At 31.7% G+C, this 19,271-nt stretch overlaps 1 protein-coding gene across 1 annotated transcript in view; it reads right to left on the bottom strand.

Moving 5' to 3' along the window:
- LOC123656996 overlaps positions 1-13,509 on the bottom strand; it is a 38,323-nt gene extending 24,814 nt beyond the window's left edge. The window contains exons 1-2 of the mRNA XM_045592603.1: positions 13,456-13,509; positions 248-571 (exon numbers count right to left, since the gene is read on the bottom strand). The gene's annotated coding sequence lies outside the window, so the exon portion shown is untranslated. The remainder of the gene's footprint in view (positions 1-247; positions 572-13,455) is intronic.
- Between the last annotated feature and the right edge of the window lie 5,762 nt (positions 13,510-19,271).

Here is a 19,271-nt window from a genome sequence, read left to right as displayed (position 1 = left end):
ATCATGTAAGTACAAGGTTTTTGTGAAATATAAATAATTTAATTTAATTCTTTACAATGGAGAGTGCGCGGTGATTTCACTTTCTACGAATTAGATTAAAACTAATGAGTGTAATTTAAAATTTATATATTTTAAACTGCAAATACATCATAGAATACTATATTTTTCTTTCAACTGTAAACGTATTTCTTATAATAAATAAAATAAAATTTAAAGTGGTGAATGAAGTTATCGTCAATGTACTTACGGTAGTGCTTGTAATGCGACGTATCAAAACAAAAATTGTAAACATTAATCCGATAACTGATAATCACAAGGCATAAGTCACAACACTGAACGGGGCACTGGAGCCGCAACGTCACCCTTGGGTCGTACACGTTATCGCGGATAGCGTAGAGACGTACAGATCGATCCCAATGCGGGAATGTTTTGATAAGGGCGGCTGCGGACGTGAAGAATAGCGTTCGGTGAGAGGAGCGGAGACCTCGGTGTGCGCGGCGCGACTGACGGACAGACGAACGGGCCGCCGTTCGCCTCGACACCTACAACCGACACGAAGGCGCTGTGCTACCTTCACATGTAAACATTGCAGCTGAATAAAAAAATGCTACAGCGAAAGAATTATGTTACGAATTCGGCTACGCTATCACGCCGCGCCTATGTACATTACACTACATGGGCGATACCGTGATAAGCGAAGCCGCATACGACAAGTGCATCCATTCATTCCCTTTCCACTAAACCACTCGCTGTATTTAGATACTGTGGGCCACGAATCAATGCACTCATGTGGTATTGAATACAGATATTTTAATACACAGTTATTAATAGGTGAACTTTAGGCGTACTCTTGTAACATTGTGGATATTAATTTTGAAAAGCAGTTTAACGTTCAAATATACAACAATCTACAATTATAGTTAAGATTTAGCTATAGATAAATTAATTATTAGGAATTGGAAAGCGTAAAGATGCTTAAAATCTTCTTGAATTTTAAATGGACCTGAATAGATGAAGAATACTTTAATGTAAGCTAATCTCTATATTGACGTCGAGTATTTGCTCTTATGAGTTTTAAATCTTTTTAACAAATGTATATTTTACTAAATACGGTATCGCATCCGTTTGTGTATTAAACGGAAAATGAAATACTTTTTTAAATTTAACCTGAGTAAAATACTTAATTTTATGCAATAAAAATGAGCAAAACACTTTATTGTAATTATATACTTTTCAAGAGCAAAAAAATTGTTCGTTGGTTTATTTTAGATATATATATATATATATATATATTTAATAATGATTCTAGCACTCGCACAAAATAGTAACAATGTTGAGTTGTGTAAGTAATAATTATTAAATGATGAATTACATTATGTACAACCTGTACGCATGACGGTACCTGAACAAATTAACCAATTTCTGCGTACAATATTTGATACGAAACATTATTTATCGTATCTTCACGATTTATTAATATTCATGTAAACTAGGACAAGTAACGAAGATTTTTTTTTTTTCATTACAAAAGTTGCTATTCAACATAATTATATGTTAATGTTTTGTAATATCTTGATTTATAAGTAATAGAAAAATCGTAATAGGAGGAAATTGTTAGTTGAAATTTTATACATTCTAATATATAAAATTCTCGTGTCGCGGTGTTTGTAGTTAAACTCCTCCGAAACGGCTTGACCGATTCTCATGAAATTTTGTGTGCGTATTGGGTAGGTCTGAGAATCGAAAAACATCTATTTTTCATCCCCCTAAATGTAAAGGATAGTCCACCCCAATTTTTTTTAATTTTTAGAGAAATTATTTATTTTTTATTTTATTATGATTTAGCATCGAAACATACATACAGCCCTAAATTTTCACCCTTCCCCCTAACCAACCCCTATTTTAAAATAGCGTTTAGCGGCAAGACAACGTTTGCCGAGTCAGCTAGTATGTGTATACAATTATATAAAAAAAAGAACTAATGGGTATCCTTATAATTTCCGGAACTTAATTCATTGTCTTAATATAGTTATAAAGCTTTACAAATTACTACAATTAGATACGCAGTTTTACAATGCGAATACTATTTTAATTTGTTACAACATCTGTGTTTTTATTTTGTTAGAGGTATTTGCACGACTATTGTTTGTAGACAAAATAAAGTGATAAATTTTTTTACTGCATACAGACGCATAACTAACAGAACACAAAACAAAATAAAAAGCGTAACTTCTAACATTATATGCACAAATTGGTTTCAAAGTAGCGATTTACTTTTGAAAATCGAATTGACAAAAACGTTTCAAAAAATAAAGAATTACGTAATACTTTATTAACTGACTTCAAAAAAGGAGGAGGTTACTCAATTCGACCGTATATATATATATATATATATATATATATATATATATATATATATATATATATATATATATGTATATGTATATTATATTCGAAAATAACTTCATCGTTTATAAACCGATTTGATAATTCTTTTTTTTGGAAAGGGGATATCCCAGGTGTGGTACCATAATAAGGAAACCAGGATCTGATGATGGAATTCCAGAGAAATCGATGAAAACTATCGAATATCGTAGGGACGACTAGTGCGTTTGTTGATTTTGTTCGTCTACTTACGTTGTATTACTTGTCCATGTAATTGATGTCGGTTTTTTTCCCTTATATAACTATATATATATATATATACACATATACGATCGAATTGAGTAACCTCCTCCTTTTTTGAAGTCGGTTAAAATGTTCGAGATGATAGAATAAAAGCTGTTAAAATTACATATTTTTGTGATATGCAAGTAATTACATTATAAACATGTACATTTGATAGTGTGCAACAGAGTATTAACCTTGCTCCGGTATGTCGGCGTATATGGTAATAATACTTGAAAATACGAAAGGCTTCCTACGTCATACACGTAATGTATGAGACAGAAGTCGGTATTTTAAATCCAACGTATAATACGTGTACAACAAACTAACAATATACACGTATAATATGTATAGTTACAGTATATATAAGTATAATACGTAAAATACTTATGATACTATGAACATATTTACAAAAAAAGACACGCAAAATTCATCAAACAAAACGCTGTTTGGTATTATTATAGTTCTACTGGCAGTGCCAGGCGCAGGTTGCTTCACCGTCCCAATGAGCTAGTTAATACGTATTTATACAAACAAACGAGCTCTAATTTTCGGCCCGATTTAACCTTATATTACGAAAATCGTTATGAAAACAAAACAAATATTGATAAAAAAAAAAACAAAAACGCTTGGAAAGAAATTTAATCGATGTCAAGGAATTTATGTTTTTAATAATATCAAAGCTGAAAATTCAAGTGGTAGTCTTCATAAGAACAGTTATCTATCTATTTGTACAAGTCCAATTTAGCAGTTAAAAAAATGAATTGAGATACAGTTCAAGGTAGACATACATTAAAAAAAGGTTCTCCTTTGTTCCTAAAATTACCTGAGAATAAGAAAGCTATTTCGAGATACACAGAATCATAGATAGGCCCTAATATATTTTTTTACTAAAATACAATAAAGATATAAAACTTTACCATGTTGTTAAATAAACTCCTTATCATGGCAATATTTGGTACTGTTTTTAACCGCCTTCCAAAAAGGAGGAGGTTCTCAATTCGACTGTATGTTTTTTTTTATGTACCTATGTTACTTCAGAACTTTGACTGGGTGAACCGATTTTGACAATTTTTTTTAATCGAAAGGTGGTGTGTGACATTTGGTCCCATTAAAATTTATTTGAGATGTAATAACTACTTTTCGAGTTATATCTAATAATGCGTTTTACTCGACAATTTTTTTGTCGACCTACGTTGTATTATACCGCATAACTTTTTACTGGTTGTACCGATTTTGATGATTTTTAATTTAATCGAAAGGTGATGTTTATCATGTGGTCACGTTTAAATTTCATCGAGATCTGATGACAACTTTTTGAGTATTCTTTGATAATGCGTATTTACTTGACAAAATTTTCGTCTACCTACGTTGTATTACTTGTCGATATAATTGAAGTCAGTTTTTTTTCGTTTGACTGCAAACACAGTTATCTCGTAGAATGTTTATATTGTAAGTTATAGCCGTGCTTACGCATCACGAAATGTATCATGCTGAACGACTCTATCAAAGTAGCTCATCTATTTAAACAAAGTCATATTTTAAAAAAAGTCGTATATTTAAAAAAAAGTCCGTTTTTTTCGTTTGCGAGCAAATACAATTATTAGAATATTTGGTAAATTGTAGCAAGGTACAAGGCGAGGTGTAGTACAGTTTACAAGCCTAAATGAATTACCAATATTACGAAAGTGGACCGCCAACAGCAAGGTAATTAGTGCTGTATCACGAAATAAATCATAATTATCTTCTTTGCTGAACTAAGACTAAGATCTAAGGTTGGTTAATCAATTTATAAACAGGATGAGTAAGAAATGCGTTGCGGCGACGGACTTAATTTACAGATAGATAAGTATATCTTCGATTCGCCTGATAACCTATGCAACGTTGCAATGTACCTACGATAGTAAATAAGACTAGCGTTTAATTAACTACCATATTAGCTTTTTTACTATATTTTAGCTTCGTCTATTCACTATTAGGCTTGTATAATGATAAGGCTTACTCCAATGTTCATTAATAAAATAAAATACTAATGTTTGTAGATGTTTGTACACCACATATGTAACTATACAATTGAGTATTGTAATCATTATTTTATTATAATAATGTATCGATAATTTATTTAATACAAAAAAAAATACAAAAGTAATGCACTTGTATGGTATTGATTATTGTACAATTTCATCGGAAACAAAACTAAAGAAAGTATCATTTGCTTCACTTCTATATTTAGTTACGGAAACAGTAACATTGTTACGTAAAATAGGAACTGATCTTCTTAAATATCATTTTTTTTTTTTATTTCCTTACGTCAGTATGATTATAAAACTATTGAGTTATTGCATAGCATAAGATTTCCACTCAGATTCAGTTTGCCAACATAACGAATTATGTCTTAATGACTTTGCAATATTATTAGCACGCAAGGCGCGTAAACAAACGTGGAATCAAACGTCAGATGACTTACTGAGATAATGAAAACAAGGCAAATGTAACGAATAAAGATCGACTCACATCCGTCATTGTCCACCTCGTACAGAGCCGGCATTGCACTCATAAATATTAAACATTTATCTTTAAATATACCTATATTTATATCCATTCATTTAGATTAGTTATCAGTGTAGTTATAATTTTATTATATTGCTGTAGTATTTTGAGCATTACAATCCACTATTTGTATTAAGTGTAGTGAGAAAGTACAACATAGATTATGTTATGTAACTTATGTAGATTTAAAACTTTTGAAAGCAATTTGCTTCAAACGAAAATAATTTACAATTTGTTTTTTTTTTTTTTTAAATCTATTACATATAATATCATTTCAACCGATCACAGTCCACTGCTGGACACAGGCCTCCATAAGTTCACGCCAAAAAGGGCGTGAACTCCTGTGTTTTGCCCATAGTCACCACGCTGGGCAGGCGGGTTGGTGACCGCAGGGCTGGCTTTGTCGCACCGAAAACGCTGCTGCCCGTCTTCGGCCTGTGTATTTCAAAGCCAGTAGTTGGATGGTTATCCCGCCATCGGTCGGCTTTGTAAGTTCCAAGGTGGTAGTGGAACTGTGTTATCCCTTAGTCGCCTCTTACGACACCCACGGGTAGAGAGGGGGTGGCTATATTCTTTACTACCGTAGCCACACAGTAGTGTATAATGTGTAGCATATAATATACAATAATAATACATGTAATATAACTATATACGTATAACTATATCCGTATAACTAATATTTCAGGGGAGGAAAACTTATTTACTGTTGTTGACAAAATTTGCATTCACACTATCATGTCTGACACAAATGCTGTACTTGAAGCAACTAGTACAGTAATATTAAAGTGTTGCATGTTTTATAAAGTCTACGCGTATATTCTATTCTATGTAGCAGTCATATTAATAGACAGACAGACATTCAGAGTGATGATATAATATTTTTTACGAAGTTTTACAAGTAAGTACTTATTTCTCCTAAAAAAGTAATATATGGGCGACAATGAAAGATGTTATAATTTTTATTTAAATAATAATATTGAAATTTATTACAAAATTAAATGCATATAAACTTTGGCAAAAGTCCAAAAAAATAACAACTTCGCTAACAACCAAGTCGATAAAAAGTAAGGATCGTGTTATTTTAAGTAGGTACATGCGAGTACTAACCGTGAGAACAAAACTGAAGGAGCAAGGGAATGCAAGAATCAAATACAATTATTTTGTGAGTGGTATGTGGCTGAGACAGGTGTGCGAATGTCAGCGGGATTCCTGTAGCAGTCCGTCAAAAAACTAGAGTTTACATGCGGGAACGCTCGTCTCCACAATTAACCGACTGAAAAATGTCACTCAACATCCTCAGAAATTATTGGATCTAGACACCTGTCTCAAGTTGTACAAGTATAATATGGCTTTATAAAAAAATCTTGACGTCCCTTATTTAGCTTTTAACCCTTTAACTGTAATAGAATTAATATCTCGGGTACATTACCTATACTAATCCTTTTGCGTTCTTTTGCTTCAATTTTGAAAACATTAAAATTTAAATGTAAAATACTAAGAAGAAATAGCTATTATAAATTAGTTTTAAACGATGTCCTCTTAATTTCGAACCTATGGAGTCATTCAAAGCGACTGCATTTTTAAATAACTAAGAATATTTAATTGCGTCCAGCATGTTTTATTAGCGATGAAATTTATTTTCGTCATGGTATAAAAGAGAGCAAAGTATTCACGACTTGAATTTATAAATGTTCAATAAAGTTTATCAAATGCATCAGACAAGATTGAAATGCAGCATAATATTTACAGCCATTATTTTAATTTTTACATTTTATTATGTATGGAGTTGACAAAGATGGCGATGGTGTCTGACTTTGACAAATCGAAAAGTGAATATAAAGCGACGTCGTTTGAGGTAATTCCATTTTGTACTAGTCGTATAATAAAGAAAATGTCAGTCCAAAGCTATTCATTGACTGCAGTCGACGGTATCTCGTACATCGCTATTGTAATGAGACAACGCAGAAAACTCATCGAGCCAAAGAAGAATTTTGCATTTGTTAATAATTTAAGAACATATTATTTATCTTTACCTCATATTGACGATAAATAAAAATCAAATTTCGTTCGTAAATTAAGTTTGTTTTTATAGCAATTTGGTCGAGCAATGCAAGAACAAGAATAGCAATAGTAAATTAATCCTGCAGTGTCACTCTGTGAGAGGACGGCTGTGAATTAGTTTGTAGGCACCAATGCAATACAGCATTATTTTTAAGTCAGATCAGTTAAAGTAAGTATGTCAACTTTTCTTAAAATAGTATACTACATTACAAGTGTGACGATATTTTAGTACTTTTAAAGTTAATTTTGCCGTATTTTAATTCTAATTAATTTTTGACTTTAATTTTCAATAACGGTATAATCTTCGATTTTATCTTAAGAATGATATCAATAAATTATACTAATGGCGTTGCTATTTATTAATTTTAAAGTGCAAATCGTAGGTTTTAAGTGGGCGAGTAATGCTGTTTTATTAATTTTACGTAATATAGGTACATATGTACAAATGTTCTGTTTCAAGTCACGCTTCAGCCTGTGATATCCCACTGCTGGGCATAGGCCTCTTTCTCCATGTAGGATAAACTTATAACAGAACTTAATCCATCACGCTGTTCCAATGTGGGTTGGCGGATATATTATCAACTATGAGTAACGATCATTATCAGATGTACATGATAAGTAAAACCGGGACCGACGCGTAACGTGCTCTCCGAGGCACGGTGGGGAGACCCACAAGGACTGCACAAACAACCAGACCACGGCAAACATCTGTATGGCTAATACAAATGTTAGTCATGTGCGGGAATCGAACCCGCAACCGCCGGCGTAACAGCCACAAACCAGTGCTGTGACCGTTGCGCCAATGCGTTTCAAGTCTAACGATTTTTAAATCTTGCATTGTGTTTAATGTTTGATGACATTACGTTTTCATTCATATTTATAAACAAATGTTTATATCGTTAAGATAAACAATGGTATATAGTAAGCATTACAAACAATTGTGCTTACAATAAATAATACTTGTTCCATTTATTAAGAAGTGAATCAGTCGTTTACGGCCTGATGGTATTATGTTAGAACATACATATATATGTAAGCGAATTTATATCGTAAATACTAAAAGGAATAAGAAAATGAAACCGCAGATAAGATCTGATATATAGTTCAGTAGGCCAAACCAATGGAAATATCGCGAGCTTGGTAATTTCATAACAATATTTATTTATTGATAAGTCAAGGATTTCTGTGTGAAATATTTAATATTTTGAAGTAAATTCGGTATTTTATGAATCATTTTAAATCCCGAGTGTCAAATTGTCAATATTGTTTTGTTGTGTCAACAGTTGAGGTAGATGAATAATTCTTATTTACTTTTAGACAATTGAAAATATTTTGTACTCTACTACTTAAATTTAGTTTTTTTTTTTGTATTTATTAGAGATATCCAATCGTTTCCAAGTGGCAATGTCATAAATAGTATGTATTTGCCTTACAATTACCCCGCGTCAAGGTTATTTATAATTAAGCTGTTATACAGGTCGATAATAGTTGTTCTACTAGACGACAGAGTTTTTTCCTTTTTATGGTCTACCTAAAAATGTAATGGCGTTCGTGGAAGTTTTAATATCACTAATAATATACTAATAATATGAAAATATTGATATCATAAACTAAACGTTTCGCGGTTTATTTTGTTAAATACTAGTGTTAAAATGCACTTTGAATAAATTGTATGCATATAAATGTTGTTCTGTTTATTTTATGTGCACTAAGAAATTTATTTCATGTATAACTTAAGCTGTTAGCAATATCTTAAGTGTATAATTACGAACTATCAGTAGCAGTCAGCTTAACACTGTCAGAGTGTAGACATGGCTGACATTGACTTGCTATTCGCGTCCTGTCGCTCACGTAACGCTTCCCAAAATGGTATGCGCGAGCGCAGGAAGGGCCACTGACTCAACGACCTCATACGACTGCGATGTATCCACGCGCCTTTCACGATAACGAATAGATTCTATGACGCAATGTGGTACGATTAGCATACATTGATACTACACCATATTAAGATCTTTAACAGGTGCGCGTATAATGCAGACATAATTAAAATGCATACAAATATGGTTTTATACCGGTAGCCGTAATGTCTAAGTAAATATTCAAATGTGTACCAGTCAACGTATATTTTATAGAGCCTTTTGTTTTTTGTAAAAAATATGTGACGTTTTAAGTAACTCTATAATTAATTCAACGATAATTCTAAGTCATTTTGGACATAAATATGAACGTATTTGCTAAGAACGTATAAGCTAATGAATTTTTTTTTAATTATATTATGTAGTGAAATGTGAATTAACTAAGTAATTATAATAAATGAAATCACGCTGATGCCAGAGAAATTAATAGTTCTCTGTACATTGTATCTGTATCTTGTTGTTTTGCTTTCATAAACACTTTATTCTTATAATTTTACGATCAAGATAACATTAGTTTATTTGTATGTTTAACATAGAAACGTAAAGTATACGGTTTCCGCAATCGTTTAAGCAGCGGAGAAAGTTTATTAGAGATATAAATTTTAATCAAATCTATCCTTACGGTGTTTTCGTTTTGTCGATAGGATAGCTACGTTAGGATACAATAATAAAACCGTGCTGCTAGTCTCTTGTTAGTAAATATTCTAATTGATATTGTTGTTATCAACAATCCACGACATCGTACACAATATTTGTGAATCGAATACATACTTTTATTATACCAACATGTAATTTTGTTGTCTTCTTCGTAGACCTACGAAGGAATTAATTTTAAATATTTATATTTAGCGTAATTAAGTAAAATAACTTTTTTTAACTTTTATATGTGACAGATAAGACACACGCACCCTCTGCTGTTACGGAAAAAATATTCCGAGATACACATCACCTCATTGCTGTTTTGCGGATATATATTTATATCATAATTCTTATCTAATATGCAACATTTCATCATGTATTGATTTACAGATAACGTGCAAATGATTGAAGAAAAAAAATAGGTAAACATATATTTAATATCTTTAAATGAGTAATTAACGGCTCCAATAATTTCATGAAATTTCAGGGGTCTTCAGGGGTTTCGGGGCGATAAAGTGTGCTAGCTAGGATTCATTTTTAGAAAATGTCGTTTAAGCGGTATTTTCAGGCAATAAAAAACTGCTACAATAGCATGCGAAGGTAAATTTCGCACCATCTACAATGGAAATTCTACATGGCTATAACAGCTCAGGTGAGAAATCGGACGGTCACGAAACCAGAAGATCCCGATTCGAGTCCAAATGTGTCTCCAGTCCGATTATTTTTTCCAGTTATAATAACCAGTTCTTATTTTTTTTATTATTATGTCGGTAAGATTGAAAAATATTATTCATATTTCATCAATACGTAATTCAGGTCATCCAGGTCTTTAATATGTTATACTTACGCATAGTTTTCATGATCCACATTTAGTGTAGTACACATAAGCGAAGAACCGAGTAGGTGATTCCCTAGTATAAAAAAAAAATGTTTACAGAATTTGAATTATGTTTACATATTATGGCGTACTTCACCAGACTATTAATTTAACATTTATTTTAATCTTTATTCTCGATATTTGTCTATTTTTATCTAAGTTTCATCTCTTTGTGGTACTCTCGTGATCGTTGACACTGAACTGTTAGCGCCAACCCGCTCCGCTCGGACTTTCTATAGCGATGATTCTCTCCAATTAACGGAATGATTGGCAGACGAGCATCTTTGTCTGCGCACGCGACACACTTTGCTTTTGCTCTTGTTACGAATCAAGCGAAATTCACGAGTTTGTACTGTACTAAATTGAAATGAGAATTGACAACAATAAAAATAAAATTGACTATTTCGTTCTCAATTGGTTGTTTATTTGAAATAAGAAGGAACTTAATATTTATTTTAAGACTTGGTATTTATTTTGTTTATTTTTGTATATATATGCATATTTTAGTATATTTTGTTATATTTAATCACTATTTCAGTGTGTTTCCGGAAAACTATAACCTGGGGATCTTTAAGTCGCGAGTGAAGGTTACTTCTAGGTAAGCGTGCTCCATCTTATACCGCATTTTACTTATCATCAGGTCAAATAGTGGTCAAACGCAAGCCTATTATGGTATATATATAAATATACACACTCACAATATATATATATATATATTTTGTGATCTCCTTAATGCTTTATTCACTTTATGTCCTTTGCTCTAAAAGAGATCGCTGTTTAATGAATTTATATATTTTTGTTATTGTTCTATTGTTTAATTTGGACTTCGGTGAACAATAAACAATATTTGTATTGTGTTGCTTCATTTTGATTTAATTAAATGTTGAAAAAATTATATTAAGAAACCAGTCAAATACTTTTAAATGGAACAAAGAAAGCTATTATAACGACATTTAAAAAGTAAACAATCCACGTGGATAATTAATTCTATTTCAGTTAAATTAAGAATTACAGCTCTGAATCAAATAGAAAACACGTTTGTTAGTAAAAAAATCACGATAATTGTGCAACTTTTCGTCTTACAATTTTCTATTTTTTTGGCGGATCTTTATAAAATGATGCAATTTATAAATGACACGAATAAAATATGATTAAAAATTAAAAATAATTTTATGTAGGCGATAGATTTTATTTGATTACGGGATGGGTGTCAAGACTCCTAAATTTATTGTGACCTTATGAGTAATAGACAGATAATGTTCTATGTGGGAGCATGACCCTGGTTATAGCCTTTAATAACCAAAATAATATAATAAATAAGACTACGAGTGGGTTTCTGTTTAAAAAAAATACGTATGGAAAAGAAGCAAGCCTCCATAAGGTATGTCTAATTATAGTAAATTTTTAATTTTATTTTATACTCAGATATATTTATAACAACAACGTGAAGTAGATATTTAAATTTAAAAAATTAAAAAATTTGTTAGCAAGTACGAATAGCAGTAATTTTTGTTATTGTAAATTGATTAAAATTTGTAATCGTTACACGGAGGTAATTTCGATGTATTAAAAGTAAAAAAAAAAAAAAATTAAAAAGATTGTGACTGTCAATACCCCGTAAAGTCATAGAGTATTAATATAAGACATTAACACAAATTGATATACAATTTTTGAAATAGGTTTATGAATACGAATAATATAAAGAATACGAGTGACATATACATAAGATTATCAATGATACTTGAACATTTTACTTAAAAGTAATTAAATTAATATCAGTAATTTTTCGCGCTAAAGTTCAATTCTGTTTTAACGTTTTCGATAGAAGTCAAAAAGACGAACACGACGTAGCTAAAAGCGTTAAAACAATTTTTTGTGTAAAACCGTGTTATATTACAAAACATCTTGTTGCGTATTCTACCCTCGTACCACGTTCCCTCATAATGATTATAAAATTTCCTTCTATTATTAGTAATATGATTAACAAATTATTTTATTGTGGGCTTCGTTTAGAAACAGGTTACTGATGTCGGTATTGCTTCCATTTATCTTAAATTTTAATTAAATGGTTTAAGTATAGGACAAAAGGTTAATTTAATTGTTAGCCGGACTATGATACAGGTTTATAGAGAGCTAAGCATTAATTAGAAACAGTGCGCTAATGGGTAGGCAAATGTGGTTTGAGTGACTTCGCATTTGCAGTGGAATTCTTTAGAAAATCACATAACTTGTGGTTTTTAATGATGATCTTCCGCAAAGTACTGCTTTGCGGTACGCTATGAATTTTTTAGCAGATGAGTAAGTACTCTCGTATATGGAAGTATGAAAAAATTATGAAGTATTTAATTTTTTCTTATATTCATTTTATGCACATGACTATGCCTCGTGTACCGTTTATTTAATTTGCTCTCCGTATCGTTTTAAAATCTTGCCGGTGCATGTTTCGTTGGAAGATAGTAGATTATCTAAAGCCAGTGGGCCGTATTATTTATTTAGAAGCCCTCGGTCTATCGCTCATCGAGCGAGTGGGCCGTGGAATGCTATAGTTTCCTGAACGGGTCACTGAACGCTATTTGGCAAGCTTGTTGTTCTGTATCTATCAAAAACTAGAATAAGTGAGACGTGTACACTTACATAACAAAAAAATCAATATGAGAAATATAGTCATAGTAAGAGCGTAGTATTACATCATTTCCTTTCATTTTGTTTGTTAGGCTATACCTACCTAAATATTGGAATACTTACCATATTCAATAAAAATATACGCAGTGACATCGTGACAGTAAGGTGAAGAGCAATGATGATAAAATGAATTAAACAAAACAAATAATATGATGATAATTTCATGTTTCCATTACGCAACATCTGCTTAGCGAGTTATTAAATGTAAATAATTCCATTTAAAGTAGTACGTGTTCTAATCAATAATTAGCCGCGCGGTCGGTCAAACGGTATGCGGATACGCAACTGCGGCGCATTGTGAGTACGACCAGACACACGTCCTTCGAGGTCATTAGTGCCGACCGCTGCCAACCGCATCGTAGTGGGTTAACTAGTAACTAGTACCTACGACTTTATGATTCACTTTAAACTGTATAATCTAATAAAATTGAAGCTTAAATATATTACTAAAAACTTGTATCCCTGTGAAACAAGCGTAATAGATAAAATACATTGTTATAACTATAAAATTTCTTATACATTTTTTTCATTGAATTAAATTGAAGGTACGTGTATATTTATAATTAACAATATCTAATCTTTAAAGTGTGTGAAAACTTATTACAATTGCCTTTTCTTAGTTCGATTATCTACTACGAGTACTATGACCAGTAGCCTCATATTATATTTACAGTCTTCCCCAATATAAAGACCAGAAGTATTTACATCTATACTAATATTATAAAGAGGTAAAGTTTCTAACTTTGTTGTTTGTAGGGGGTAATCTTCGCAAATACTGATCCGATCACGAAAATTCTTTCACTAACAGAAAGCGACACTATTTAGGAGTGACATGGGCTATCTTTTATTGTGATTGAACAAAATTCAGTGAAAAATCTTATATATAAAATTCTCGTGTCACAATGTTAGTTACGATACTCTTCCGAAACGGCTGGACTATTTTTTATGAAATTTTGTGTGCATATCGGTTAGGTCTGAGAATCGGCCAACATCAATTTTTCATAGAGCTATGTTATAAAAGGGGGGGATTAAGGGGGGTTAATATCATATCTGGCAAAACGTTTGCGGAGTCAGCTAGTTCTATATAAAGCCAAAACACGGTCATGGGAAACTGGTTTTGTATACTTTGTATTAACATTTGTAATTTTAATATTGTACAAATTTTTGGTACTGTTTTTATAGTTTAAGACACGTTTACGTAGATTCAGGTTCCGAAATAGAGTGCGTCACTCACACATCGCAACAAGAAATTTTTTGGTAGCTATTTTTTCAATAGGTATTTAATAAAAAAGGAAATAAAAATCATATATATATTTATAAAGGTTTGAAATCAATACTATGATAAATCTTATCATTATTAATTTTTATACAAGGTAAAATATTATTTGCTAAACTGAAACGCAGATAAAGTTAATCTATAGCTATGTTTAGAATGTTAAGTCTTAAGACGTGAGTGCCGCCACCGCGGCACGCGTCATCCATCATTCCTTACATTTTTACGCATTAGGAAGCTATCTGTGATAATATATTCTTGATATTTTTATTGTTTTTATTATTTGGTATTGGAACCTTTAAAGTTATTTTATACCTGCTAACAATAAAAAGCTGTAAATTCCAGAATAATTTAGTTATTGCACAGCTGTTATAAAACGACATATCAGACAAGAACTTAGGTTTCACTGAATTAATAATAAAATTAAATAATAAGGCAGCAAATTATCACAAAGTATGCGATTATCGCAATGTTTCGTTCTTAGATATAAGTGGTAGGTATCTAACGAAAATTACTTAAAAGCACATAATAGTGTAAGACTTGTTTGATAGATCAATTTTAATATACAAACAAGCATTTATAAAGACGTAAAAGCGAGAAGTATTAAATTATATTATATGTTATTATATATACTATTTAAAACCAAAAACATTAAAAATAACACAAAATGTTCGAAGAGTATATGAAATAAAGATGGCAATATTTATGGCACCTATATACTAAGATCTTTTTTTAATCTTTAAATCTTTTACTTATCTAATGTAGGTAGTTACAGTGTACTTGTAATATCTAAATCAATATTATAAAGATATTTTTTTTGATTCTTAATACTAAACTTTGAAGCTACTAAATCTTAGTAACTTATTCTTGTTTATTATGAGAAAAATTTGCAGTATCTAAGTAACACGACCCCCTCTCTTCCCGTGGGTTTCGTATGAGGCGACTAAGGGATAATACCGTTCCACTACCACCCTGGAACTTATAAAGCCGACCGATGGCGGGATAGCCATCCAACTGCTGGTTTTGAAATACACAGGCCGAAGACGGGCAGCAGCGTCTTCGGTGCGACAAAGCAAGCCTTGCGGCCTGCCCAGCGTGGAGACTATGGGCAACACTCATGCGTCCGCGCCATTGATGGCGCGAACTTGTGGGGTCCTATGTCCAGCAGTGGACTGCAATAGGCTGAAATGATGATAAAATGATGAAGTAATACGAAAACATCAAGTTATAGGTACGACTTTTAAAAGCAGACAGTATCAAAAAATGCAACGTGCCTAAAACCACGAGGATCGTTTGAAATAATTATTGTCAGTGCTATTACTGTTATAGGTACCATATATTATTCGTTCATTTAAATCTTATTAAAATATATATCCAGCAATTCTATCAACATAATAATTTGCAGTGTAATTCCTATTAAGGTTACTTTTATATAAATTAGACATCCATTTTAAACGTTCATATATCTTTACTTTTAATTACTCTACAGGTGTTTAATATTTTTTGTTAATTTGTCAATATGTAAACTAAGAAACAGGTTTTAATCTTCTCTTGAGTTATTTTGACATACGCTATAAATATTTGTTGAGTACTGAATAAATTAAAGCGCTTAATTACTCACATTTTATAGTTGCGCGTTTGTAAATTTGATCTTAATTTTATGGTACAAATGCACGGATAGTCGCAATATGCAACATTGCTTTATGTATTTATATGTAGGGATTAATAGATCGATCTATAGTATCGTATAGTTCGATGTAAGTGGTGGGTTTTTTCTGCATATTTCGTCGTCTAAATCTGCAATCAGTTACGTGCCCTAATGCATTAATACATGACACGGCTAAGAATGACTATTATTCAACAATTTCTATACGAATGTCTCGTTTGGATCTATGAAGGCACAAGTTTTTGCGTGATAAAACTCGCAACGCGTATACGTGCTCTTATACGGCTTACGTTTCTTATTGCAAGCGGCTACCGGGAATTTTGAACAAGGACTGTTTATCAAGAAAGCGAGGTACCTACGCATCGGTTCAATTTTTTAATTTACGGCCCAAGTTAATCGAGTAATTTTGTCTTTATAATTATGCATAATAAGTAACCAATATAGATTATAGAGTCGGTAATTTTAAGTGACAAAAAGTAGGATACTTCGTTAAAAGTTTCGTTGGGGATCCAGAAGTTAGCTAAAGTAATGGAGAATATTCTTAAAGTTAAACAGCAGGGTAGATGAAGTTGAATAAAATTATTGGGAGTTTATTTCTAGCGACGTAAAATACCTACTACTACTACCTACGTAAAGTACGTCGTCGGAGATCTGTATAAGAAATTGTCAGTAGTAATGGCAGTAACGGAAGACTAGCCAGCAGTACATATGGCCTTTAAGGGGGGAATTGATTACTGGCTGCGTAAAACCGTAAGTGTCAGAGTTTCATGTAAGAGATGGCCAACAGTTAGTGATAACCAAAAGTTTACAAGATATTATTTAACTACCTGCGAGGAATTGTCGAATGTTTTTAATTGACATTATTTTGTTAAATTGATCTTTAGTATAAAATAATTGTATTAAAATATAGTATATTATTATTAAAATCTGTACGAATAGTAAAACGGTGTTGTCAATGCTGATATATATATATGTTGCAGTCAAAACTCTTAACCAGTCAAAAGCACTATTGACTAGCAAAATCAGTCAGAAGTACTTTTGACCGTTTGCTTTAGTCAATAATACTTTTGACTAAAATAACAGTTAAAAGTACTTTTACCCAATGGAGCTGGTTAAAAGTACTTTTGACTAAATGATTCCGTCAAAAGTGGTTTTGACTGGTTGTATCAGTCAAAACTCTTAAAAAGTTAAGGTGGTCGATAAAAATAACGACAAACGCACATATAAACTTTTATATTACTCATTATTAGTGGAGAACGTGCTGATATTAGAACAAAAATGAGTGACTACGAAAAGAAAGAAGGCTTTTTTCAAAGAATTTTAGCGATGGAAGATATGAAAGATAGTCATTTCAATGTGATGACAAAAGAAAAATTTGAAAAGTTTGCAATGGATGTGGAAGACGCGAAATTTAATGAAAAGGAAACACCATTACAGTACAGTAGACTACAACGCTTTAACACATTGAAGTTTGTGGTATAAAAAAATTAGTTACAAACACAGAACCTGTCAAATATTTTTGCCGGCTGAGGAAATCTACGACATTATTGATGCTGCTAATATTTCTATAGGGTATGGTGGTCGCGATACACTTAAGAATGAAACGGCAAAAAAGTACGCTAATGTTACAAAAGAAATGATTAATATATATTTATCAATTTGCGAAGTATGTCAAAGGAAGAAAAGCAAGAAAAGGATGGGTCAGGTTTAGAAACCGGTTCTGCACACTGAAATGAACAGCCGCTGCCAAGTCGATCTGATTGACATGCAGTCGCAAGAAGATCGCGGGCATATATTTATTATGGTTTATCAGGATCATTTGACTAAATTTATTCACATCTAACGAGTTAATAGTGCTTTTGACTGACGCTTTTTTGCAGTTAAAACTACTTTTGACGGAGAGCGTCAGTCAAAAGTATTTTTAACCGCGAATTTGCAGTCAAAAGTACTAATAACCAATAATTTTCAGTCAAAACCACTTTTGACCAACTTGTCCAGTCAAAAGTACTTTTGACTGATTTCGCTAGTCAATAGTACTTTTGACTGGTTAAGAGTTCTGACTGCAACATATATATACATTCGCGTATCAACTTGCACTCGCTACTTCTCATAAAGAGCAATAAATATTTAAGAATAATTTTGAACTTTATAAATGAGAATTATTAGTAAAGTTTTTAACAAAATAGTGTTTTAAATCGATCGCCATATTGTTTGTATTTTACTAATTTCTTAATTTATTTTGAAATTAGCAACACATATTAATGCACACACTTCTGACTTACCTATATATCAAAAATAGCAATTAAGTGAATAGTATATACAATTTCAACATAATGAACATAAAGATATAATGTTTGGTAACGATTACAATTTTTTTTACGAAAAAAGTAGGTATATAATAAGTATTATGTATGCGATATACCTACATAATATATTACGTAGACCTACATTTGCTAAGATAAGCAAATTAGTTAACCTTTTCCGGGATTGAAATACATTTTTGATAGATGTAATAAAAAGTTTTAGAGCGAAAAGACCTTCATGGTTTTAACCAAACGACGGTTTTACGAAAAAAAAACATAAATACAGTACCCATATTCCAAATAATCGAAAGCGAAAAAAAAACTATGCAAAATGTGAAGGAAAAACTTAAATTAAAAATAATACTGACACAAATAAATCTTTCAAATTATCACCGGAGACAGAAAATTGCGTTTATTATGTGAATTACGTAGTGATGACGATGATGCAACTGTAAGACGCGGGTAATGGCGGTTTAAGATTACTTTTCGACTAGGACCGACGGCATCACGGCACATCCGCAATCAGGTGTAATTGGTCATTCACTCCGTGGATTTTGAACGATCTCACGATGTATGGGAATCTAGAATTACCTATTGATCTTGGCCATATGTTGAGTTTAAATTATATTCATTAAAA

The sequence above is a fragment of the Melitaea cinxia genome, chromosome 1 (genome assembly GCF_905220565.1).
Source record: "Melitaea cinxia chromosome 1, ilMelCinx1.1, whole genome shotgun sequence".
Lineage (NCBI taxonomy): Eukaryota > Metazoa > Arthropoda > Insecta > Lepidoptera > Nymphalidae > Melitaea > Melitaea cinxia.
Note: the sequence above shows the minus strand (reverse complement) of the source record. Positions and strands in the feature narration are given on the sequence as shown.